This window comes from Pyrgilauda ruficollis, unplaced genomic scaffold (genome assembly GCF_017590135.1).
Source record: "Pyrgilauda ruficollis isolate IOZ18807 unplaced genomic scaffold, ASM1759013v1 scaffold23, whole genome shotgun sequence".
NCBI classification, from domain to species: domain Eukaryota; kingdom Metazoa; phylum Chordata; class Aves; order Passeriformes; family Passeridae; genus Pyrgilauda; species Pyrgilauda ruficollis.
Genome location: NW_024522539.1, coordinates 9,167,483 through 9,194,985, shown reverse-complemented (window position 1 = coordinate 9,194,985; position 27,503 = coordinate 9,167,483). Strand labels below are relative to the sequence as shown.

At 39.8% G+C, this 27,503-nt stretch overlaps 1 protein-coding gene across 5 annotated transcripts in view; it reads left to right on the top strand.

Moving 5' to 3' along the window:
- PDE8A (phosphodiesterase 8A) overlaps positions 1-27,503 on the top strand; it is a 156,419-nt gene that overhangs the window by 31,509 nt on the left and 97,407 nt on the right. The window lies entirely within an intron of this gene.

Sequence of the window (27,503 nt, the reverse complement as noted above, 5' to 3'; positions counted from 1 at the left end):
CTTTTCCTGGCTCGGGCTTTACTTTCGTTTACAAACTAATCAGTGTCTTGGCGACTTTGTAGAGGTACCCAAGCCTCTTTCTTCGCTCCACGAAATGAGTTTTCCTAATTCTGGGAAGGAGAGCGGTGTTAACTTGTCCTGATGGGTCGCTGGGGTCGCTGCGCCGTGCGGGGGATGCGCGGAGCCCCGCGGTGCTGCCGGCCCGGCCCGCGGCTCTCTCCGCTCGTCCCCTTTGGACACGGGCACATCGCGGTCTGGGGCCGTCTGCGAGCCGGGCTGGTCGCTTTACACACCTCTTCCATTTGGAAAGTTGAAGGGAGAGCGGCAGCGTGTTTTGCTCTGGGTACTGATTTACATTAACAACTTGTTGACCTTGTCTGTTGCTGCAAATAGGGTGGTTTTTGGCGGGTTTTTTTTCCGTGTGTTTGCGCCCATACTTTTGAGTAGAGGTATGACACAAGACTGTATAGAGTTGACTGACACATAGTGAAAAAAACAGCGATCTGTGATTATTTTCTTGGAAGAGGGACAGTTAGTGGTTTGGAGTGCTTGTTTGTCTGTTTGCTTTTTATCTGTTTATTTAGGGGTTGTACTTTAGCTCCTAATGTTATAGATTTGGATTATATCTTTGCTTTTTTTTTTTTTTTTTGAAACTATTTTTTTATTTTGTAAAAATGAGTAGTTGCAAATGTAAGAAAAATCATATTGTAGCAGCCCTGGGGATATTTATATAACCTGGCTGTGATAAGAACTGAGATACACATGCTGTAAATATAAGATACAGGCTTGAGATGCAAGTGAGATCTAGCTGAATGTCAAGTGTTTTGCAGACTAACAGAAACTCTAATGATTTGTTGTTTTCTTATGTTTTTTACTTGCTTATTAAGACAACTTCTACAGTATTGACCTGGAATAATTTACTTCAGTTATGTGGGTGATTTTCTTTGATTGTTTTCCTTCAGATTTAGTAATCTTTGGTCATAGTTCAATAAGTTTCATAATTTAAAAAAGTCTTGAAAATTAGCAGACAGAGAGTGATGAGCTGGTGAGGAATTAACAATACTTAACTAAGAACATGAAGCTGAATGGTGGTATACTAAGCTAAATTTTTGTGTTAACAGCACTGCACAGGAAATGAACTTTACGGCCCTGTTCACACGCGATAGATGAGCTCACGGCATGTTTAACACAGCAGCCACGCTGAGGAAGCTTAAGTTGTCATCTAAGTCCTGACAATTGTTTTGCTAGCTGAATTTGTAATAGTGATTATAACTGAATGTTGCAAAACCTGAATCAAAAGTAGTCTTTTAAAATTTTTGTTCTGTGATTTTGTCTTGTGTGATTGTTTAAGGGGAAAAATCCCTCAAACCTGTTTCCAGAAGCATGTGTGGGAAGCAGTCTTAAGTTAGTTAAATTTTGTTGTTCACCTTCAAGAACTTTGTACAAATTCTTGTTACTAGGTTTGGATAATTCAGCCAGACACTATAGGTTGCTGTTGGTTTGTATGCATGCTGTCATCTCATTGACAGTCACTCACATTTTCATCACCCAGTCACATTTTCTGCCCCTGTCATCACTTTTTAGCACAGTTCTGTGAAAGATGGGTTCTGAGAAATGAAAATGGAGCTCTGTTTGTGATCAGTTGAATACAAAATCTGTTGGACACATCACGTGTACATTATTTTCATGTGCAAAATCCTGTCATAGTCTTTTGAGCTGTCAGGCAGCGTGATATTTCTTTCCCTGCTTTTATCATTAGTGTGTGTGGTAGGATCAGATTTGCAGTGCTAGATAACTGTGCTGTCTCAGAGATTGTGCTGGAGTGAGGAGTGTGGGCAGAGCAGTTCTCACAGCCCAGTGAAGTTGTTTGGAAAGAAAGAAAGAAAGTGTGAGCAAACTGAAAACAGTGTGTAGGAGCTTGAAATTCCTGAAGGCAAAAGAAGCATTGGGCAGGATGTTGTGCTGTTTTGTAATTAAAAGGATTTTTGACTTGAGGAAGAACTGTAAGAGTGAGGGTGCTACTAAGAACCATTGCTATTTCTCAGAGTGTGTAGTACACTCTTTATGACCCTGGGGATTCCTTCACACAAACATGAAATGCTACAAACCTGGTGTGCTTTGGGCACTGGTGGTGTCACCCAGAATTTGTGTGAATCGCCAGTAACCTGCCTGAATGACACTTTCACTTGGTTTCAGGGTGCTTTAAGTTGTTGTATATTCTCAAATTAAAGCCAACAGAACGCTGTGTTAGAGCTATGAACAAAACTTGGCCTGCATGTAAATTTCATGTTTTCACTTTGGCTGGCATTAGTGTTAAGTTCACTAAAACGTGCATAGTTTTGATAGTGCAGTAATATTTACTATTAATATTACTATTACTGAATCAGTTTGCTAGCTCTAGTGCACATTTTTCAAGTCAGAAAATGTAACAAAAAGAAAAAAAGTCCCTTGTTAGTTGTAAAATGGCATTATATCTATTGCTAACTAGCCCCTGACTTACGCTGGTTTTCTGTTCATGTCTTGCTGTATCCTTCTCCTGGCCAAATAGCAGAGGTTCATTTTCTGGATGGGTGGTGTGAGCATACTGTATTTTGTGATTTGCATCAATTTATAAACTGTAGCTAAAAAAGTGATGTGTTCTTTTCTAGTATGGGGAACCTTAAGTTAATCCACCCAAATTTGCAGAATAATTGTGAAAGTGGATGTGTGCAGAGGTAAATGCTGTAATATCTATTTCTGTTGTGTATGAATATGGTGACAGTATGTGAGAAATGGAAGACCTGTTTTAGGTCATGGCACCTATATTTCCCTCCTTAATTAGTATTTTTATATATGGCTTTTATTGGACAATTATGAGCATGTTGGATTAAGTGCCATATTTAAACAGTGTACCAGCCATGGAAACTCTTCCCTTAATTTTCAATGTATTGCCTCTGCAGATTAAACCCTGCACTAGTGAAAGATGAGCAGGACTTGGATGCAAGGACTGGGGTTTGATTATCCAGTGCTACATAAAGAATGTCAAATTACACTTAACCAGTACTGTTGCAAAGAGGAGTTTCTGATTTTTGTTTTAACTCTAAAAATCTCAAGGAAGTGGACTCAAGATTGTGACAGCCCTTTTCATATATATCAGTTATGATTTTCAGATATTTTTGTAGTTGAATTTGTGATAAAGGTACTTGGATTTATAGAAACCTGCTTAAACACCGTTAGAATAATAACTGTGTAATCTGTAACACAAGTGGAGTAAATGCTAAAAGGCATAAGGAATTCATGGGTGTTTATTTAGAATTGGCTGGGATATTCATAATCATATGCTATCCCAACATCCTGTGTGTGTGTGGCTCTTCTCCAGCGCATTAATATACACTGTAGCACCTTGATTTTGCTCTGTCATTCTTTTACGTATGTAAGATTTCCTTCCTCTTTCCTTGAGGAACTCTCCCTGTTGGTACATTTAATACAGAAATATGTGCATTTGGGTGCAAGGGGATCAGAGAGTAAATTCATACTTCATTTGTTTGAAATTAAAATTACTCCCAAGTCAGAAGGACCGAATGTGAAATAGTCTTTTGGTTTATCAGCTGATCAGTTTAAATCCATGCCCCTACAGCCAGTAAGTTTTCTGCATTCAAACCCTGAAATTGCCTGTGAATTTTGCAGTCACTGCAAACCCATGTTGCATAATTCTGCATAGGCTGTATGCTGTGTGGCACCTGCAGTGCTGAAGTGGATCTCATTTCAGCGGTTAACAGCACGTTATTTAGTCCATTAAGCTGTCTGCTCTTTTCCTCCCTGTCTGGTAATTCCTTTCCCTTGGAGCACATGAGCCCTCCCTCCCTTTGATACTCCCACACTTTCTGTCCATGCTTCCACTGAGGCCATCCACCCTCTCTTGAATCCTTCCTGTTCCCACTGAAACTGTCCTCAATCATTTCCCCGACAAACTTCCCATCACCTTTTCCCTCCCACTTCCACTGACGTCAGCTCTCCTGTACAGAGATCCTTGCTTGCACTCAGGATCCTTCCCACGCTGAGATACATGAACTTTCCTCAGTCTTTAGGGCTCCAGACTTTCAGATTGATACTTTTAATGCTGTTGTTGTAAGGCATGAACCCTTTCTCCCGGGGATGGGAGTCTAATTTTTAAATTGTATGAAGTGAAGTGGTGTAGTAACATGTGAACTGGGCTCATATTTAGGTCTAATTTTTATCTTCTTAACTTTCCTGTTGTTTGTTATGTAAATTGGAAAAAACCCAAACTATAAATCACTCACAGTATATAGAAGACTACGCTACAAAGACATAATAAGCTGTGGTTTCAATTTTTAAAGCATTATTATTGTCACTTCTTCTTGTCATGCAAACCAGCTCATGCAAAATGTGTCACTGCATCTGAGGGCAATTCTTGGTGTACCTGAGATGAGCAAGGTTGGACCCTGAATTTTTGGAGCATGTTGATAAAAACTTCACTGAAACTCAGCTGAAAATTTTTGTGTCTTTTCTGTTGTTCAATGCTGCTGTCTGAATTTGCTCTGTGACTTTTCCCTGGCCATTTTATGTAGTTAAGTGAAAAGCTTTTCCTTTTCTGCTGCCTGAATCTGTCAATAGAGGAAGTATTAAAACCAAGCCTTTATTTCTGCAGTTCTAGATGTTTTTCTTACTGTGTTGTACCTTTTGTATTCTTAATTGTATGTCTCAGATTGAAGTGTAAGTACATTTACAGTGAGAAATTTTCTACTTGTAGAGTGTACTTATAAACCAGGCAGAATAACAGGAGGTGATGTATTAATGAGTTTTTACCATTCCCAATATTACATGTGGTGTTAACAGCTTTGCCTTGCTATTTAAGATACCAGCAATTCAGATATTACATCCAAAATGCTAAGTTTAAGAATAAATTAAATATATGAAATGGTTACACGTGTTTGCAAATACTTCTTGTTCAATGAATTGTATGTTGGAGGATGCTTACAATCTATGTGACAATGAAGAACGTCTTATTAAGAAAGTTGTTTGTGGTTCATTTGAATCTAAGAAAAAATACTGTTTAGAAACTGTTTTGCTTTCCATTTTGCATGCTTTAATATTTGTTTCTCATGTTGAAGTAAATGTCCATGTCAAGACAGGGAGAGGTATTTGAATGAGAATTATTTTTAACATCCATTGAAATTGTTATATCCAGCAGTCGCCACTACCAACAGTGATAAATAGCTGTTTTGTTTTAGTATTATATGAACATTTGTTCCCCTCTCTTGGCTGTCACATTGAGAAAGGACTCCAGAATTGGCTTACTTAAGCAATAGTAACAATACACTGAAAATATTACACTTTTTGAGCAGTTGGAATCTCAACTGACTTTCAAATGAGTCCTCAAAGAAGAAATAAGTATTTTGAGATATGGACAGCAAAAGTTTTTATAACTCACAGCAAAAAGTGAAAGAAACTTAAAGCAAATATGATAATGAGCAGAGTGGCCTCAAGGTGAAATAGTTTCAATACAAGATTTACACTGTCATTTTATAAGGGGGCCACAGAAGCACCTGCACATGTAAGAGAACAATTTAGCATTGTGTTCTGTTTTGGTGGTTTATATGGATATAATATGCCCACACTGTAAATTGCTTTACCAGCCATGGATGGAATTAAAATATTGTTAGCAATGTCCCAAGCTCAGTTTTCCATGTGAATTTCAGTGTTTTTATATATAAGACCCATTCATCCAGTAGAGGTTCAGTAGGAATTGGCTTGGTCCTGTGCCATTCTACACATTGCTATCTGTTCTTTGGGTAAAATAATTAGGTATCATCATTTAACTGTAATTTAAATTGGCACAGGATGACAAGATACAAATTGAATAGCTTTAATGTGCATGACACACTAAATAGTTTTATTGCCCAGAGTCAGATTTTTAAGTTTCAAAGGCACCGAGGAAGTGAAGTTTAAGTCCTCTGCTTTGCAAAAAGATTTCGGCATTCAGCCCCTTTTAGCTTCTTTCTTGATACCCCCTTTAGGGCCAAAATGTAATAAATGATGGTGTTACACTTGCTGTGAAGTTAAATAGTGGAGTCTCTAATTTGTGCATTCTTCCAGATCATTCTCTCTTGCCATGGGTTGTACTGTTGGCCTCACATCAAACTCCCAGGCCCTTTTCTTCTCTTTCTTGTAAAATCTGTAACTCTGTCACTCTACATAAAGTAAAAGGCTTAGCATTGTGTAAGCCAGCTCCCACATGTATGGCTTTGTTCCAGGAAAGAGGAAGAGAGCTGGAACCTGCTTTTTGACATGGAAATGTGCTGACATAAATTAGGTTATATCTGTTTTGAATGTGGTAGACAAGATAATTTGAGGTGGGTTTTGATAGTGTTTTCAATGTTCAAAGGTAGTCTGCAGATATATGTAGAGAGTTAATGTCCTTGCATAGCAGAAGAGCTTGGAATGAAAAAGGAATATTCAAGATTTAAAAGGAGTTTTGGGAATAAAATGTTACTCATGAAAAAGAATGATTCCAGCGTGAGGGACTCAAATAAAGATTTCCACCCTTGCTTGGAGTGGCAGGAAAGGTGGCTTTTGGTTCTGCCACTTTTTTATCTGATAGACAATTTTTGAGCGCTAGATCCTGAGAAACTGGGATAACATTTTTGTTGGTGTAAAGAAAATCTCTTTGTTGGCCACATGGGTCTTTCGTTTCTGAGTGAGCTAAACTGATACTATTTCAAGGATTTTAAAAAATCAGGAGATATATTAGTCTGTTAAATAATACTTTAACATATTTAAGGTGTGTGTGTTTCTTTGCTGGAAATGAGAACTCACTTTTTTTTTTGGCAAAAGCAGAATTATTTTGCATGTTAATTTGAAAGTTGCATAGGAAACCAAACGTTTTATATGCCTTTTTCAAGGAAGATGTATTTTGCTTTGTAAATCAAACATTTTATATAGTGACATGAATAGATTATTGATCTTGTTACGGGGAAAATGGTGACACTGAAATCTTTTCATTGTGTTTTAGACTTCCCAGTTTCCTAAGTAAATTCATGCAAAGAAAACACAGAATCACTGGACAAATATGAAAGAATGGCATCCTCTACTTCCCATTGTTTTCATTTTGAGTTAGCAGTGACCTTTAGCTCCCTGCTGGGATGCGGTGGAAACTTTATGAGGCCCCATCTTATTTGCCACTAAAAGACAACTTACTTTTGAAGTTACACATTTACTATCCTGTTCTGCCTTGGAGTCTGAGGTTATGTTTTCTCTAATAAAATTTAAGCAGAAGAACAACCTCAGTAAGTGATTGGCAAAGTAAACCTTCTTTATAAGAATTTTGATTAAAAAAACCTGATCTAATTTGTTAATTAAAGCACAACAAAAGAACCTTGATCTGCACAGAAAGCAATCGTCCTGTATTTAGGAGTAGCTACACTTTTGCATCATCAGAAAGATGTTCCTCATTCACACTGAGTTATCAGGGTTGTGGCCCTTCTGACACTGAGGTGTAGAGCTCTATTTTACAGCAGTGGTTTTAATTCCAGGTTTAAATGCACAAACATATCTGTGGGATATGTAGGTAGGTCAAAATCAATGTTGAGCTGAGATGATTAATTTGCAGATGTGTGTTCTTTTTGGAATACTGTCTGCTTTTCCTTCCAATTTTTAAGGGTTTTTTTTTGGTTTGGTTTGGTTGGTTTTTTTTTCTTTCTTCCTTTCTTCGTACTTTTCATAGGTTTGGTGAGAAATTCCACAAATGGTTGAGGACAGCCACACCTATTACTCTCGTAACTTGAAGCAGAAGTGATGCGTCCTGCACACAGTTTAACTGCTTGGTAAAAACTGCACTTTTCCATGAGCTGTAAGTCAAATATAAATATTTCAGCAGAGGATGAGTATCAGAGTGTAGGTCCATAAATACTGTAATCCAGAGCTTGTATTGAAGTGTGGATGGCACTGGGCTTGCTGGCAAGATATCTGCTTTTTATTTTTCAAACCAAAGCAAAGTATTATTTTCAAATTCCAAAGAGGTTTATTAGTGAGACACATTGTTACTAAAATGACACTCTTTGAACCCTGTTAAGATCTTTGAGAGTGATGACTCGTGCAGTGAAAACCTTAAATTTCTAAGCATTCAGAAGGATTTTCCCCCCCATATTTGTACCTGTGTTGTTCTTCCCTCCCAGCCGAGGATCACTCTGTGAGCAGTGATGCAGCAGGACCCAGGCTTGCCCTGGTCAGTGCCTCCTGCCTGGCCAACTTGCTGTCTGTTTCCACTTGGATGCCTGATGGGAATTCTGTGTCCTGCAGGATCAGGGCCACCATGTACCCAGGACACAAGGGCTGCACTCAGACCAAGCTGTGTCCACGTGTGCAGGCTTTGTCACCAGCCCTCTGCAGTGTGCTTTGGAGAAAGATGCAAGGGATCTATTTAAAGGCACAAAACTGAGAAGAGTTCTTCATCTTCCTCTTCTGGCTTTAGTCTGAACATACTGATTTACTTTTCATTTTTTGCCATTTTGGCATGTAATATGATACCAATATTTTAGTTTTATGTTCTTAAAACTTGGTTGATGAGTGCAATGAAAAGTTGTACTCTTGAGTGGAATTTGTGAATGGAGAATGAATTTCCAAACCATTGTTAGCACATACTTATCACTGCAACACCACCAGTGTGAATGGTTGATGCATTTGTTTCTGCAGATACTGCTACAGGGACCACAAACAAACAACGAAAGAGTTTAGAAGAAAGCAGGGGACATGAATTGAAACGAAATACGGATTTGCATTCTGAAGAGGACCAGGGTAGCTAGTTTTTTTTTTCCCATGCATAGGGCAGTGTGTCCTCTAGATGAAAGAAACCTGAGGGTAAAATTACTATTTTAGAGGAATGAAACATTTCAAAGCCAGGCAGAGGGGGTTTTGCAAACCCAAACAGGTTTTGTTTCATTAACAAAAGGAAGAATAAGTCCTGTGAACTCAGACACTTCTTCATGTTTCCATTGATGCCACTGGAACTTTTCCTTTACTTAAGACTTGGGGTCTTCTTTTTTGTCTTTGACAGGAATGGATCTGCTTTTTGCAGAATTTGCCTTGTTCCCGGCTGTGCAGTGCTGTGGAGCTGAGATCTGGCAGGAAAACAGTCAGCTCAAATTCTGTGGCACTGCTGTCACTCAGCCCCTAAGCCTACCAGTAACACTTCTTCCCTCAGCAGATAATGTCACATTGTGCCTCTTCCAAAGCAGGGAATATTTTACTATGGGGCAGCTGCTTACTTTTTAGGAGTTTTCTGAAATTTTATTGCATGTTATAGGTCTTTAAAATGAATGTCTTAGAGCAGTAGCTTGTTGGGAACCAAGTTTTATCCAAAAAGCAGTTGCCTTTGGCAGTGGTACCCAGTAGGAAAAACCAGATTCTTGGAAATAAGAGAGATTTAGCTTTTATGATCCTTGTTCATCCTACCTAAAACTCGTTGAACTAATGAAGGTGCTCAGTGAGGAAGCTGACCCATCCCTCTCCTTGGTTTTGGTGAGAAGGTAGTGTCTGTCTGTCCCTGAAGGACAGGCAGTAGTGGCAGCCTGCTGGCTTGGTAGCAAATAATAAAAAAAGAAATTTTGTTGGGCATTCTGTACTTCTGGTTCTGAGAGCTAAATTTTGATGTATCAGCTTATAATAGTTTTCTGAGAAACGTAATTCTGCTGTCACTGTTTGTAAGTTGGATTTTTTGTCCCCCAACACAGCTGGAAGGGTTTTTTTCCTTGTTCGTATCAGTGCAGAGCCTTGGAGTTCGAGTGGGAGTGGGGCAGAGGGAGCGAGCCCTGCCAGTGGCTGGTGGGAGGTGTGGGAAGTCCAGAGGCTTGTCACATCCTCAGACTTAGCCTCTGGCCACAGTGTGACCATGGGAACATTGCCAAGCACCAAATTTTCAGAGGAGCGTGACTGAAGTTCACATTTTCTAAAAAGCTAAGCTGTCTTATGAATTACTTACAGTGAGACTTGTAGCTGGACTGTCAAAAAAAGCAAGCTGAAATTGCAATCTCTTATTTTGCCAGTTCAACTAAAATCAACTTCTTTTTGGAGGTTACATAGCTCTGAAGTTTTCTGCTAACTTTATCTTGGCTGTTGTGATTGCTGAGAGCTCTTACAAGGCTCTCTTGTGCTCTTTGGGCAATGTAAACTCTCTCCTGCTGTGCCCTGCTGAGTTTGTGGGACACTGTTCTTGGGGTGGTTTTTGCTTTGTGGGGTAACCTTGTTTGGTTGTTTTACAAAGTCTGAGACTGTGGAAGTGAAACAGACCTGGTGCAGGGTCAGGGAATGGCAATCTTTTCCTCCATTTCTTCTGAGAGCCTTTGAGCTGTGCTAGGAAGTGCAGGCTGTGGGTGTTAAGAGGTAGCTGTGATTTTTACCCTTTTACTGCGTGCAGAGGATTTATTGTGGTTTAGGATGCACTGATATGATGCACTGCTCTGTCAGTCCCTCTGAAATTAAACCAAGACCAGAGGCCAAGAGAGTGTAAGTGGTGGGGTCCAGCACTTGCAAGGCTCAGAGGTCTCTGTGAGGTATGGTTTAGTTGCAGAAGTCACAGTTGTTGCCACAGGGATATTTACCTAGTTATGGAAAAGTGATTTGTCCTAAAAAGTTGAGAAAACTCATAAATTCTCCCATCATCAGTTTGAGCAAGGACACAGTCTTCCTCAGTCTGTTGTATTCCCAAGTGTGTATTTAGCAGTGAGGCCGTGTAGTCTCTTGCCCTTTCTCCATGGATGACCTGCAAAGAAGAACTATGAACCCACTTCAGGAAACCTGATGCTTTTGGTCAATGGTCCCTTACATTTTTTCCCCAGCTGACTGATATTCCAGCTGACTGATCAGAGAAGTACCCAGCTACATCCACTCGTTAGGATTTGCTGTGCCAGGGCTGTTCCATTCCAGGAGAAAGGTACCAAGGAAATGAGTGGTGTTGGGCTCACCTGAATGCTGAGTGGTGCTTCCCTGGCTGTGGCCAATCACTTTGACTACTCTGGCATCTAGTTTCCACTTACCCCTGTAACAGTACACTCACTAAATACTCATGTGAAATATTACCTGGGAATCTTTAAATGCTTGACTACTATTGCTTCCTGCCACTTTGTAAGAGGTACAAAGACTTGTGTCATACCTAATTTTTTTCCTCTCTTTTTTCCCCTCCATTTTGCAGAGAGGGATGTGGGTGAAGGGCTTGGCATTTTTTTCAACATCTTTCCCAACATCAAGGTGTCCCAAGACAGCAGGTAGAATTTCTAAGAGATTCTTCTAAAGGAGGCCCATCTAAAATGGGGCCATCCTAAATAGTTTAATGATTTTTTTAAGGCAAACCAATAAAACAGTCGTGTAGAGAAAAAAGCATGACAGAGGATTGCTTTTTGTAAAGGAATTATGGCTTACACCATAATTATGTTTTTGCTGGGTGTTGCAAGAGGTCTTCATATCCTTAAGAGTCTGAGTTAGGTTTGGGGAACTTTGACCTCTGTACTGAGGAATGATCTGAGGCCAGCAGCAGTAATTTGTTTAAACACAAGTTCTTAAACACAGAGTAGTTGATTGCTATAACTACAGATACTTTTGTCCTAGAACAGACACGAGCAGACTGTCCAAGGGCTATATACATATGTACAGGATGTTTGCCAATTAGCTTGTCGTTAATTTACATAGAATACAACCCCATGACTTAGTAAACCCTGAACTCTGGCACCTCAGCCACAGCCACTTGTCCTGAGCCCAGCACCACTCTCAGCCTGGCAGCCCATGTAAAGCAGCATTGCTTTTAACAGGCAGAGTTTCTCTGCAGTGATGTGTAGCACTGTACTGCAGAGAAAAGTATTTTCAGTCATTATTGTAGGAGGCCTGAACTGGTTTTAGAAGAAGCAGGACTTCAGTAATAAATCTGATCTCTTGAAACATGAGTTGGAAGTTGTAGCTCCTGTCAGCAGGTTCACTGTATGATGTATTGTGGAGCCTTGGCTGCAAAGAAGCTGTAGCCTGCAGTTAATGAGCTGTTCAAAGTAGCTGTGAAATTGTCAACTTAATTAAGCCAAGTTTAGTTACCAGTCTTCTTTCAAAGATTTTGTGTGAAGAAGCAGGCTCTGGAACTGCCCACTTTCCCACTGTAGGAAAGTGCTGTGTGCTTTTCTGAACTGAGAAATTAAGAGCTCATGTGGTAAGAGAGAGTGTTATTTTACAAAGTATTTAAATAAAGCCCCTTGCTGTCCCAGCATGTTGGGGAGCTTCATAGTTATTTCCATTTTTAGATAGCTAAAAAGCATTAGCGCTCTGAAACAGTCAGTGGATTGCAGCTCCTGTGTGATTCTGATTGAAGATCTACTGTACCTTTTTTTTTTTTTAAATGATCATGCACGTGCAATTCTTTTAATTCTTATCCGTTTCTTTATAAAATAATGGATATTTATTTTTGTGCTTTGTCTTGAGTACCTTTCTCTCCTGACAGTATGGATTATTTAGTCTGAGCACTACTAAACCACCTGCTTAAGTCAGTGGAGACTGCAGTTCAGTTAGCTAGGTTTCTGCAGTTTGTCCTTGGAGAAAGAGTAAATACTCTTGCAGACATTTGCAAACTTCTTCTGCCCATGACCTCGAAAGGGCCCATCAGATGTTACAGAAACAAATATTTAGGGTCTTAGCTGCTGGGGCATCTCCTCTCACCTCCAGTGTCAGTTACTGCAATGGTCTGTTCTTCAGGAGATTTCTCACTGACATAAGTAGGGTAAAGCCCTCTTCTAATTACACCAGTTTGATACTACTGTGCTTGTTGCAGCATTGTTTATGCCATTTGAGAGTAAAAATACAATGATACAGCTTTTTCCACAACAGAAAGCTTTTCTGTATTTCTTGATATGTGGAACTATACTTAGGACACATTTAGGTGAAGCCTTAAAGCAGTCAATGACATGACTAGGTAACTATGAGGAATGTTACCTAGATTAGAAATACCAGTGAGGGATTTGGGTTTTAATTATATTTTATTTTGGAAAAGACCTCTGTTATGGATATAGTGATAGTGGGTAGAGGGAAGCATGATTTTGTTAGAATAGCTTGTTTCAGCTGAGGAACTGGTATAAAGTATACCAGCAAAACCAGTTTTGCTAATGTAAGTTTCACTTGCAATAAGAAGGTTTCCCAGGACATTTGTGTTATTCCTGTGCCAGGAATTTAGGACTGTGCAAGTGAAATGGAAGTGAAGTGAGCACATGGAGCCTTTTGCTCCTTGTTGAGCCTTTGGACTGTAATAGTTTCTGGCAGCTGATGCCTTTGGGCCACTTGCCTGCTTTTATGAGGCCTTTACAGCCAGCACTGCTAGCAGTGAGAGCTCCAAGGAACTCTGCAAGTAGTCTGAATGCTGCCACCACACTGATGCTTTTTTGGAATTTTACCTCTTTTGGACAGACAGATTTAACAGGAAATAGTTTGGCTGAAGTATGAAATAATGATGTGAATATTTGCAAACCTTTGGGAAGTAAAGGTAATTTTTGTCAGCAAGACTTTGTAGGCTAGACTAGGCAGTGGAACAAACAGAGGAGGGAACAGTCCTTGAATTAGGACAAATAAATGATTGTTAATGGCCTTTGTCCTCTGTTGCTGTTTGTTTGCCTTTTGCTATAGGACACTGCTCTTCGGAACAGGCTGTAAGTGGCTCTGCATTCTGTGACTTCAGAAGGGAAAGCTGAAGTATCAGTTAATTAATTGCATTGCTTAGAACCAACTTAATGTTAATAATTATCTCATTAAACTATTCCAGATTTATGTTGAATATGGGATAAGTATGTATAATAATACATACAGTAAGTATGGAAAAGACTGAGTTAACAGGTGTGATTTGGTGACAATTTGATTGTAATGCCAAATGGTGGCAATTTGTGATAGAAATGTTGTCACCCCCCCATTTTACTGCCTGTTTCTGCTTAACCTTCTGGCTTTGTCATCCGTGGTGGTGGGTAGTTTTTCTTTAACTTGTCCAGTCACACAGCGCAGAAGTTTCTTCCTCCAGCCCCCTTTTCTTCTTTTTGCCAGTGTTTTACCTTCAGCTGCCATTTTCCTGTTTCCAGTGCTCATAAATGCATATATCGGTCATTTTGGGGGGTTACAAACAGTGTGTGTCCTCTCACTAACAAAACTGATATAAACTCCTCTGAGCACTTGTTTTCATGAAGTACTTTTGCGGGTGAAGGTCTTTGAGGAAGGTCCAGCTTCTTCCCACCCTCTGGCATAGGACACTATCCTGGAAATGGCAGAATTCTGCTTACAAAGAGGCATAGCTAATAAACAGATGTCTCCCTGAAAATCTTTATTTAGTACACACAGTGTACTCTTAATCATTTGCAGCAAGGTCAATAGCCCTTAAAGGGCCATTATTATAAATCAATCTGATACGGGAGGAGCATTTTCATAGATGTGTACACAAACACAAATAAACAAACCAGTATTTTTTTTTCTCTAACTTCAGCTAAAATGCAGTAAGCTTACTGCTAATCTGCTGTCCTAGAAAAATTATTTTTTTCATCTTTCATAAAGCTTTCAAAACTGCAGTGCTGTTCTATGCTTAAAATGTTTTCTGTACTGACATTTTAAATTGTAGGTGTGTTCTTGTGTTGCTTAACAGAAGTAAGTAATATTGTGGGGAAAAATAATTTTGTTTTTCATAGTGCAAAACATAAATAATCAGTTGATGGGTAAATTGCTTGATTGTAGATTGTGGACATGAATTTTAGTTGTTTAACTATGAATAGAAACTGTCATAAATGACACAAATGATGGACTCGTAGTCTTATATGATTCAGCTGGTGCTGACACAATTTCAAAATAAAAATTAGACATTTTTCATCTATTTTTGTAACCATGTCAGTTCAGATACTTGCTTTGTAAAGGGAACATCTGCACAAATAGCTGTGATCAAACTGAACTTTGATCTGAAATGGAAATTGATTTTTCTCCTTACTAGGAATTTTACAATGTCTTCCCAAAGTATTGAAGCTCAAGCTGGTCTTGTGACAGCTTTTTGTTTTTTGGTTTTTTTTTGACAAGGACTGAGTGAAAGAAATTGTTACTTTTCCTCCAGATACACTCCCAATAACTGCCATAATTCCCATTATCTTTATGGGGTCGTGTTCACTGTGTCTCTAATGTAAATAACTGTTCTTTTATATGTTTAGTATCAATTCTTTCTTGCACCTGCAGAGTTGGTGACCATTACTGAAAGGTGACCTACAAGTGCTATTTTGCTTATGGAGCTTCACCCAGGAGCTCCCTACTCTGATCTGGGCTACAAATTGATCCTCTTTGTTTTCTTTTGAGTAGTGTGAATAGACTGAGAGACCTGATGCTCACCTAGCTTGCACTGGAGGTGGGGTGATATTTCATTAAAGTGATGCTCTGCAAGTAAACCAGAGCCATGTGCAGGACTGTGAGCTGAAGCCTCTTGCCCTGTCTCTGTACCCACATTCTGGAGCCCAGGTTTGTGTGTTTTGGGGAAGCTCTGGGGAACCTCAGCAGTTGTTTCTTTTACACTTCATCATCTTCCAGTCCATGGAAAATAAACCTAAACTCTAATTACTGTGTCTGATTTATTTTTTGCTCTTTAAATTTTCTTTGCCTTTTTATAGCATCCTTCCAAAATGTGTTGCTCTCTATAAATGTTAGGCTATTTAATTTTTGAAGCTCGTGACAATGTTGTTCCACAGATCATACATTTGCATTTTCAGGGTAAACACCCTCCAACCAGAAACTGAGCAAGCTCAGTTTTTTGTGGTCCACTCTGTCCTCATATGCCCTGGGATCAGGAGTCCCTTGCCTGTTTTCATGTCACTCACTTGATGCTGTTTCACACTTGGGAGTTACATCTTTGGGCCAGCTTTTTGGAAATACCCCTTTCTTTAGAGACAGCTGTTGCTTGACTCTAACTGCTCTCCGTCAAACAGCAGATTTTTAGGGATACTGAGTAGGTCTATCTAAATTTTACAGTCCTTCCCCAGAGAAGGTTAGCATCACAGAATTAGAAATTACCCCAAAGAAACTTAGCAGCAGCAAATCTAGCACAGATAAACAAAGAGAGTTGTCGGGGAAAGGCCTTCAGTATTTCCAGCCATTGCTTTAAACCCACCAGATTCCTCTTTGAAAAATCCTTGAGACTGATCACACTGTGCCTTGGCAAAGACTTTTGGGATCTGGAATGATGTTTTACATAGTGACTCGTGGGTCTCCTCACTCGGGCAGGGAGATAAAGGAAGATAAGATGGTCAAATAGAAAAATGTTAACTTTGAATGATGTATAATGGTCAGTCAAGGCTGTAGTGTAGCTTGTCTGCTTTGTGACAGATAAGCAACTGTGGTGCAAGGACTACTCATGGTTTTTAGATTAAAAATTCTTATTTAGCTATTTAGCTTTGTCTAATGTGTAGGAGTTTTTTTGTTTTTTTTGTTTTTTTTTTTTGACTTGAGTTGTGGTTATTTTTCTGTGTTTTTTTTTTTTTGTTTCTTCTGGATACAAATAATACCAAATCTTGCTGAAGCAACGTGCTATTCAAAAGCTGAATCAATGTGATATTTGGAAAAAAAAAGTGGAAATATATGTAAAATATCTGAAAACTGTTTCTCAGTCCAATAGTTTGAGCATTTCAGATGCCATTGCTGATGTTCAGGAATGACTGGTTGTGCTTGGAATGACTGGCAGTGTGTTAAGCTCAGTTGGGAAACTTCTATTCCAAGGATGTTGCTGGGGAGGGCAGAGAGGAGAGGATCATACTGCATTGTGGAAAATGGATTTAGGAAAAAGCCCAAATAATGATACATCTTATTTGTGTTAGCAGGCGACAGCATGCATAATTTGCACAGGTCTTTGTAATTGTTTCTGATAATTAGTTTAGGAAAGTGGAAAGAATTAGTACTAACAAGAAATCCCATCTTGGAATGCAAACTCACTGGGACAGGGCTCGTATTTTCCTGTCTGTTTATAGGGCTGTTGTACACTTCAATGCTTATGCAGTACAAATGTAAAAATGAAATGAAACCAGTGGTGATGATGTCAGGAAGTGAACTCTCTGTCAATTCACTCCCTGTAATGGACTTTTTAAAAAAAAGACATAAACTTCTTTATGCATAAGGAGAGCCCAAGAGTTGAATGTGCAATTAAAAGTAATTTAGTTCAGAAATTGATGACTTGTCTGCTGGCATAGCTAATGATAGCACTGGCATCCAGTGTCCCAGATATTTACAATAAAAAAAGGATATTAACAATAAAGCCAGCAAACTGAAGCTATCAACTGATGAGAAAAAAAATGTAGGCAAAAAAATCACTGGCTAATATTCCTTCAGAAACAAAACCAGTTAACCCCAGCATTCCCAGTGCTCCTGTCTGGTGCTGGCTGGAGCAGTCCTCTGTGCTTCCTTCCTGCCTCTGCCCTGCTCTCAGGGCTCTGCTGGCCAGTGGATGTGGGCTGGGAGCCCTGGCACAGCTGAAGCCCAGGGTACCCTCAGTACTTGATATGCTAGGTCTGGTAGTTAGAAAAGAAACAATAGTTAAAAATTAAAAAACTTAGGTTTCTTTGATAAGATCTTGGATCCTAAGGCAAGTGCTGGAATAACCTGAAGTACATCTTGATAGGAAGATATCCAAAAGCATGGTCTCAAGCAATATGGTCTAAATTGGGACTTCCTCTTCTCATAACAATTTTTTCTTCCCTGCTGGAATGGGCAATGTCCACATATAATCTGAGTAAGGAGTCCCTAAAGGATGGATAAAGGGGCTGGCAGCTCCTCTTGAAACAGAATGCTGACCTTAGAGTGGCTCAATGCCCTGGGAAAAAAGGTTATTTATTTAGGGTTTAAGTTATTAAATTGGAATTAAGTCAGATACATAAAAGATTGTAGTTGAACTCACGCTCTTGGCTCAATCTGAGGCTGTGCAGAGATTAAAAAACTGTTTCCTGGATATAGAAGGAGGTTTTAATATGGGCCAAGTGGCAACATTCATTTGTTTTCAGAGAGGCAGGAGAGACTTACATCCAGGTGTAGAGGATTGTATTCATGGGATTTGCTTTTTCCAATTTGATTCTTCCTCATCTGAACCAGTAAAGAAATCTCTTGCTGTATCTGAAGGGCAGAGGTGGAGCAATAATACCCAGAAAAACATGAATTGTTTTGACTGAGCTGGGCAGCAGCAGTAGGAGAGCTGTGTGAGCATCAGCACTGATGTCTGCAGGGTACTGTGGGATGCAGCTCCGGTGCTTCCAGTCCTCAGGCTAACTCAGAGCTGCCTGTGACACCAGCCTCATCCTGCTGGGTGGGTCCCCTCACGAAAAGCTGAGGAGATCGAGATGAGAAGGGAGCACAGAGCTGCCTTTTTTGTTCAGCTCAGCCTGGCTGAGGAGAGCCTTTGGCAGAGTGTGGGACAGCAGCTCCCCAGCCCTGCAATAAGGGCTCCAGTTTTGTCAGGGGCAGACTAAATCCCAAAGGCTGGCGAGTTCAGAGTGCAGGAATCTTACAGGTCAGCAAGTCTTTAAGGGGTTTTTCTAGGCTTGCACTTTTTGGTCTTGTGAAGATGGGAAGATCTTTCTCTCAGGGGGCAGTGCCCAGAGTGCAGCAGGGCAGAGCCCAGGCAGCTGCAGCTTTTCTTCTCCATCTCTTACCTCTGAGTAATCCAGCATGGTCCTGGCACACCTCAGGAATACTCAGGGCTCTGCAGCACTCTGCAGCTTGCTCCTGCAGGTGTGAGTGGTGGATGAGGGCTGCAGAAAGGGCAGAGGGTTGTAACTCTACAGCAGAAATGTTCCCAGAAGTAACTGTGAAAATCACAGCCGGAGATCCTGCACTCTGTCCGTCTCTTTCTGATAAAACTTTGCTAAGTTTACAAGTCAAAAGGTGATTTTTCTAGCAGCAGTCTTTCTAACTCACACATTTGGGTTTGACAATCATGCTGTTTTCTGTCTGAATTTTACTTCATTGCCCGTAATAAAAATTCCAGCTTGTTCAGCCATGGTTATATTGGTTTTGCAGAGCTAACAGTAGTAAAAGCTTGTTTTTGTCCACAAAGTAAGTAGATTAGGTCTCAGAGAAACATCGCCCAGACAGCAGATGTATAGGAAAATCTGTTTCTTTTTGTTTTATTGGTGACTTCGCTGGAACCAAACACTGCTGAAACAACTGAGTGTTTCTTTTACCACCCTCAGCCCCTGTGCATTGCCTTGCAGAGGTAAAGAAGAGATTCTGGCTGTGGAAGTACTAATGAAGCTGATTATGCCACTTGCCATGTATTACTGACTATTCCAACAAAAATACTCGTGTTATAGCACATACTTCCTCTCCTTTCTTGTTTTCAATGCCAATATTTGAATCTCTGAAGTGAAACCATATGTTATCAACCAGTACTTTGTTTCCTCAAAGAATTTTAAAAGCTCTATTAAAACGCTGATGGCCTCTGTTTCTCTTGTATGTCCTCTCACTCCTATTATTTCCTTACTTCAATGACAGCAGAACACTTCTGTTATGATTAATCCTTTGTAGAGGCGACAACAAGAAAAGATGAAGCTTTGGTTTAAAGAAACATGAAAAATATATCTGCTTAATTTTTATTTGTTTACTCTGTAGTCTGTCTCCAGAATTATCTGTCTTCCCAGCCTCCTGCTGTTTGTAGTTTTCTTGCTGTTTTGGAAGCTACCAACATACAAATGCCCTTTTGAAGTCAGAATGTATCTCCAAAGCCATTGGTGTGGTTTATTCTTTCCTTTCACTTCTGACTTCTAGGAATGAACAAGGCAAGTATTTTGTAGTACAATAAAATTCATGATTCGAGAGTGTCCTTTGAAGGTATGGATGGGACACCAGTTATGGAGGGGGCTGTGGCTGCAATTAGGTGATGCAGTCCTTCTTTGATTGCCACCTTGATCTTTTATTGGACAGTAGTAGTGTGTGGAAGGTTTTCCAGCTGTTGATGGAGATCTCTCCTGGCTGTTTAGCCATGGCACTTGTTCCTGGCAGTGCTGAAAGCCTGGGAATTTGTCATGCCAACCCGTGCACTGTGCAAGCTACCCTACGTTGCCACTATTTTAAAAATAAATTCCTGTTGTTATTGAGAAAAAACTTTAATGGAAAAAGAACAAATAGAAAAGATTACAGTGCTGTAAATCAGTGCCTCTGAATCCTGAATATACATTGTGGAGCTGGGGAGGATAATGACTTTGAGAAGCTCTGTGTACAGCTCGGGAACAAGGCTGCAGCATCATGTGTCCATGCTTTCATGGATCTTGGATACCCACAGGCAGCATTCCCTGGACTTGTTAAATTGTTCTGGTATTTCACTGCTCTCTTTTCTGAAGGGGCTAAAGTCTATTTGTTATTCCATAATGTGAAGAACCTGGTTCACCTGCAAATATTGGGCATTCATCTGATAAATGATGGTCACATCTTGGTGCATAGGCACCTGCTGGCTGGAAATGCACATACCGTGTGCTTGAAAAGCACATTATCTGGTGCTTGGGTTTTGCTCAGTGATGAATGAATTTCTTCCTAAGTGACAAGAGAAGGAATATGGCCTTCCAGGGGCTCCATAAAGGCAGTGTGATCTGTACCACTGGAAAGATTTCTTAGTCTGATTTCTCTCTAAGATGAAACACAGCAGGGTACCCTGCATATGAAGGGCTCCTGTTTCAAAGAATAACTAATATCTGCATCCTGTAAACTAGGCTGACAGCACTGAAATCTGCAGTCTCCTTTTTTAGGAAGGAAAGACTTTCCAAAATGTTATGTGTTTTTTGGTGGACATGCTGCCTGGTCACAGACCTGGGGTAGTCCCACAAGTATCTAATGGAAAATCAGCAAGCAGGATATTTTGGTTTGCCTTTCTTAACTGACTTGCTTTCCTTTTAAGCAAATACAAAGGGGCTTTTCTAACCACTGGATGTGCTGTGCCTTCTGTATTGGAATTTATAGAAAGCTGTTAAGAGTCTGAGATATGTGGAAAAAATGATGTGGTGAGAGTAGGATTATGTCTTACTGTGCAGATATTGTGTGCTTTGGTCTTCTGAGGAGCTTGCGAATGCTTCTCTAGTGGGGCATGTCTCAGTGACTGTCAGATATTTCTCATGTGGCAAGTCCAAGCTGTTCAGTCCCTGTCCTTGTTAAAGGATAGACATCCGTGTCTTGTTTTGAAGTCAGTGTATCTGTTAATTAGAGATTCTGGTAGTAGTCACTTGGGGGTTAAAATGTTCCCAAAGGATTGTTTTCAACATTGCTGTTCTTCTGCTCTCTCTCCTCCCCATGACATTTGTTCTACTGAGTTTCACCTCATTATGGGGTTGATGCACTGCCTTCACGGATGCTGCCTGTTTTGCTTTATTCAAAAGACTGTGAGAGCCTCTGCTGTGATGGACAGAGATCCCAGCCTGCAGCACCAAACTGAAACACACACTGATCTCTGTGCAGAGCCTTGTGACAAGTGGACTTTGGGGCCACTTCCTGCAGTGCCAGCTGCTGGATCTGATTGTCTCTTCCGATTTGGAGCAGGAAGAATTATTTGGAGATTATTTTGCCTCTGCAGTTTGTACTGGGGAGGTTGCTGGTCCTAGCTGTTGATTCTAAGCCCTTTGCAGATCAATGGGGAACATAAACAAAACCAAATTAGACACTGCCAGTTTGAGGTTTCCCCCTCTGCAGGCCCTTGTGGTTCCTGGGCTCAAGCTGTGAAAGGAGGCGACTGTGCTGCCACAGCAATCTTCTATCCCGTGGCAAAGGCTGAGTTCCTGAGGCCATGGCTGAGAGTCTGGCAGGGAAAATGGTGTTTGCTCTCATCTTTCTACCATTGTTCAGTTTTCCTGCAAAGCCTAAAGGCCCCAGTTTCCAAGCTCTAGGGGAGGTTTAGGGGTTTCTTTATTCCTCTTCATGGGACCAAACCTGTTCACAGGCCAGGTGTAAAGTTTTTGGATGGTTAGTTGGGTATTTTTTTTCTTCAAAAGCCTACACAAAACACTTCTAATACCAAACAGTCTTTCTTTTATAGTCTCTGTTGCACACAGAGACCCTTTCAGTTTACATTTGTCCCATTCCTTAAGTGAAGATAACGTTAACGACTCTTATTACTTTCTTCTGCCTTCTTTGCCTAATCTGTTTGTTTATTCCCATTTATTTCTGGCATAGTTTAACTGAAGCTGAGAGTTCAGTCAAACTTTCTGGCTCAGACTGCTTCAGTGCTTCTGTGCAAACTAGTTCTTCATGACACTCAATTTACTGATACCCTTCCTTTGGAAAATGAACATTATTTGAAAAATTTCTGGTAGCTGCAAGAGTGGATACCTCTTAACCATGTCCTAAATCATTATAAAATACTGGAGAAGCTCTGCAGACTCCCACAACTTACTGTACTGAAAAAATCTCAAACTTTTTAATGTGCATGGTGATACATATCTCTTCTTCCTATTCAAGATCACCTAATTTTTTTCACTTACTGAATTAAAACGTGTACACAGTCCTGATTTAGGAGATGACATTTTCTGGATAAAACAGCAGCAAAGTGCTGCTTTTGATGATCCACCTCAGTGTGACAAATGTGCTTCCTTTTGATGAGGCATTAACCTTTCAGCTGACACATTGATGCTTTCATTGCTATTCAAACAGAGAGAAGTTAAGGAAATTAACAACAGCTAGATTTTTAAAAAGTTGCTGTACAGTCTCAGCTAATTTCAGGCATCTACACATTGCTAATGAGATGCCACAGACCTGCTTTTCTGTCAGAATTAGGGTCATCTGCAGCTGAGTGGAAGAAGGCTGCTGGTGTCTAAACTGCTTTGGAGAACAAACTCTCCTTGATCAAATGGTGCTACAGTCTAGTACTAAAAGAAGATGGGTTTGTTAAATGAAATCTTTCTTAGTGTCTCATGGCAGGGAAATAAACGTGGCTCTTGAGCCACTGTAAGGAAAAAAAATTGAGAAGAAATAGTTAGTAGTCCTAAAAATCAACATTCTGGATATGAACAGCTATTTTCTGGGCCATGCAGATTGGATAAACTTGTGTGGGTTGAGTACTCTTGTTTGTGTATGTGGCTGATTAGCATGAGCCCTGTACCCAAGATTGTTGGTCTGTGTCAATCACATGTGGATCTAACAAAAAATGGCATTCTGCAGCCAAGTCCAGCTCTGATGAGTCAGCGGGTTGGGTGCACAGCCAGGCTCTGTGCCCCTCAGTGACATGGAAACCACAGCTGCTGGTGGAAAACAGGGCTCTCTTCCTCTCCATGAAGCAAGGGAAGCAAAAGAGTTTGCAAATATGGTATATTTTCTAGATTACGTGATTGCTTTTCAAGAGCACACCATGAAAAATTATCACTTAAAGGAAATGTTGCTAAGAAAAGGCAGCATTTTGTAACTGGATCCAGTTTGGTGAAGTTCTTATGTACACAGAGAAGAGATGCAAAATGTCAGTGTCTTGTTTAGTAAGAAACCAATTAAGGAGAAAGTTAACTCCTAGGAAAAAAAATTACATAAGGCTGTGAAATACATCCCTTTTCTTGTATTTTAAAGTAATTTGAGCCTTTACATTAAGTAAACCTAATTTTGTATTGAAATTATTGTACCCAGAAGAAGAATTGGTAAGCCGATACCTTTTTTAACCAAGTAGAAATTTACTCTATGCCAGGCCTGAGATTTAAAGCAAAATAATTTTATAAGCATGTAAATCTCTAAGACTTAAAAACCCCAATTTTTTTCCTCACAATCATTCAGCATTAGTAAAGTTTAAATGAAACTATATTTGATAAAATACTAGGTTTGTGTCCAAAATAAGAATGATTATAATTTCCTTACATGAATAGACATTCGTTTGCTACTGCATTTTATTGAAAAGGGGATTTTAAACAGCAGCATGTCAGTTTTTGTGCACATAAGCTACAGTACAGATAATCTGCAGTTTAAAAACACTGATTGAGGGAAAAAAAGAAAGTCTAGATGATGATCCCTGCGTTCAGATACCTTCAGAAAGCAGAGAGCAGGAGCAGGTCAGGGAGGAGGAGGAAGGAAAGGAGCGGTGGGGTGAGGCAGGACCCAGGGAGTGGAGCTGGGTGTGAGCTGCCCTGTGTCACCCACCGACAGCGTGTGGGTACACGGTTTGGGGGAACTGGGAGTGGGGCTGTGCCGTGTGGGTTGAAGCCTTCTGAAATTGTATGATGATGCTCTGTGCTGTGGCTGTCTCAGCTGCGCTGTAGCTGTAACAACAGTGCCCCGGTGCTGTGGTGACACCCCGCAGGTCCCTCGCTCCCTCCCGGAGCATCCCCATCCCGCAGCTCCCTCTGTCCCGGAGCCCACGGCTGCCCAGTGTCTGCCGCGGGTGGAAGTGCTCTGGGGCACGAAGGAGGCGGTGGGCACCGGGCAGTGCCAGGCTGGAACTGGGACAAGGCTGCTCCTGACGTGTTTAAGTAAAACAGGAGCTACGCCTGGGAAGGAGGAGCAGTCTGTGCAGCTAAGCGTGAGAGGGGATAGGTGATTGTATTCTCTGCAGAAAAACGTACAGTTCAAGATAAAAAGGTGAAATTTTCGGGAGAGTACAATTTCTTGTACTTTTTTGTAGTTTAGTGGAATCCTGGGCAACTAATTTTTTTCATTTTTCGGAGTTCATGGTATGTCCTTAAGCTCAGTTGTATTTTTTTGAGGAGATAGGTCAGTTCTTTAGGGAGTATGAAATTATGAAATCAGAAACAGAAGCTGATGCTGCCTGGCTGAGAAGACCATTTCTGAATTAATTTTCTGTTTCTATAATCACCCACACCTTTTGTTGCATGCTTTCTGTTGATAATCGTAAATATTTCTACACACACTTAGGCGGTGTTTTAGCAAAAGTGAAATGTCTTGCTTTCTTAAAGCAGATTCTGGCAAAAGTCTTTTCCTCCTTGTCTTCTGAACTGTCAGCAACAAAGATTTAAGTACTTTCGGTGGAGGTTTAAATGACTGTCTTTCTATAAACATTACAGCTACCCAGTTGTGTATGTAATGTAAGACTTGCTGCTTCTTTGTAACAAAATCACAGACTATTTATTTTCCTCTTTTAAACAATGTTTTTGAGACTGGCAATATAATTTCTTAATACACAAAACTCTGAGATTTATAGTAGTTTGTGATGTTCTTTTAGAAATCTTGTATAGACAACCGAGCTGCAATTTTTAAAAGAAGTGCTACTTACGGCATCTATTTTTAAATTATTAAATTTTTCCTTATGATGTTTTGAACTATTCTGTTTATTGTAGAGACCTTAGAGCTATTTTGCAATTCAACATTAAAATAAAATGGTTTGGATGTCTGGATGAGTTTTCTGAGTTAAAAAATAAAACTGTAAAATCCGTAAAATTAGGGGACATTGCATAATCATTCATGTGAATATTTTAAAAAATAATTTGTAAGATTTTAATTCTTCAAACACAGACAATAACAAAGCAAATTTGGAAAATGGCTGAAATTCAATTACAATTATTGGAAGAGTTTGCCATTAAATTAGCTTATGGTGACTGCATTGCCATCCAGAGCTTCACTTTCTAAGTCTTAAATAGGACCAGTAATAAACTAGTTATATAATGTCATGTTAGTAAAAGAGGAGAAAGGGGGGTACACAGAAAATACTGCCTTGAGGAAATGAGTTAATGAATGAGCTTTATTTCTTAAACTATAATGTCTGAGTTATTTTTGCAGTAGCAGAAGCTTCTGCTTTGTTAGAGAACTCTGATGTAGATGATGATTTTGGCCCTTTTATATTCCTTTATTCCTTTTCTTTAATTTTTTCAAGTTGAAACAATGGAAGGGTAAAATCCTTGCATTTTTCCCTGCAGTCTTTCTGTATCACACCTACTGCTTGGCTGAGGGTTTTCCCTGGACTAAGAGTTTTGCTGCTGCAGTGTTCATGTGGGAAGCACACTGGGACAATGGCAGTGCCCATGGGTGGGCAGCCTGGGTTTGCTCCTGCATCTCATCCAAATTAACCTGGTTTCCTGCCCTGCTGTGGAAGCCTGATAGAGCTGACAAAGCTGAAACCACCAAGATCCAACTGAAATTGCATTAAATTAACAGAGGCCAAAGCAAACGTAATTGGGTAGGAATTTATTTTGTGGTGGGGTGTGTAGAGTCACTGCTGTAAATGTTTCCTGACACAGTACACTAGTAAGCTCTGGGGTTTTTTATTTTGTTTTATTGTTATTTCATCAGATTTCAAGCACTGACTTTAATTTGTCTGGGGTCTGCCTCAGGAGTAGTGTGTGTTTCTGTTTGGTTGTGTGCAAAATCTTCAGCCAAAATAGTGCCGTTGTTTCTAAGAGTGGTGTCATAAAAATATGAATTTGGGCCATGCAAAACTCCTGGAAATGTCCACTGTTGAAATCTGTGATAGCTTGGGACCAGAAACTTGATAATTATCTGAAGTTTGGTGGATCTGTGCTGTCCTTAAGGAGTCAAACTCATTTGAGGCTTTATGCAAAAAAAACCCAACACTTTAAGGAGGAACAACTTGATGGGTAGCTCTCCATATTAATTTTGGGGTTTTGTTTGAATGATCTGACTGTAAATGTTTTTCTGTCATATAAATGATGTTACTGTTATGTGGGAATAGGCAGGGTTTATAATAGGAGGAAAAAAATTAAAATCAGATTATTTAATCAAAGTAGAAATTGCTGCATATTGTACATTTTAGGAAATAAGAAACTGTTGACAGAGAAGGGAGAAAATGCATGAGAATTGGAAAAAATTACATTTGTGTTAAGTTCTACTAATGCTTGAAATGGCACGCACAGTATAAATATAAAACTGATGTTAATAGGAACCACAACACTTCATCTTTATTACTTTTTATGATAGTAAGTAAATAAATCGCCGCTAAATACGTAGTGATTCTATGGCTGCAAGAAGTAAACTTTTTTAAAGTAAACTGAAATGTTGGTATACAAAAAGTTACTTTTAAAGTTCAGTAAGTTCTGTTTTCCCATTGTTTAGAAATACCCAAGGGTATTTCTACCAAAGGCTATTTCTAACCAAGGCTGTATATAGTGGATTAAGTTTATATATTTTCCTGTCCACAGCTGAAAAATAAGATTAATAATGTGTTAGCATGCAGAGTCTGAGTACGTGGTGTAAAATGATACACTTTGCAGGCTTTCTTTCATAGTGATTGTCAGAATTTTTCAAGTATTTCTAACCTCTCTCACTTGTATTTCTTTATGGAATGTGGATGCTTTAGCTAAAATGTATTACTTACTGGTATAATTTATGACTGGACTTTATAAGCTGACAATTTAAGACGAATCATAAAAATACTATAGCCAGATAGCCAGATGTCAAACAGTTAAAATTATCATAATACATTTGTTAAAGCTGTCGGTCATTCTTCAGCCTGGTAACTATAATTTTTATACAGTCACTGTTTTCACAACTTTCTGCCTTCCTTACTTTTATTCCCTCCCTTTCTTCCAGCCCAGAATCTCACCAACCAAAAAACCCCAGAGAGAGCC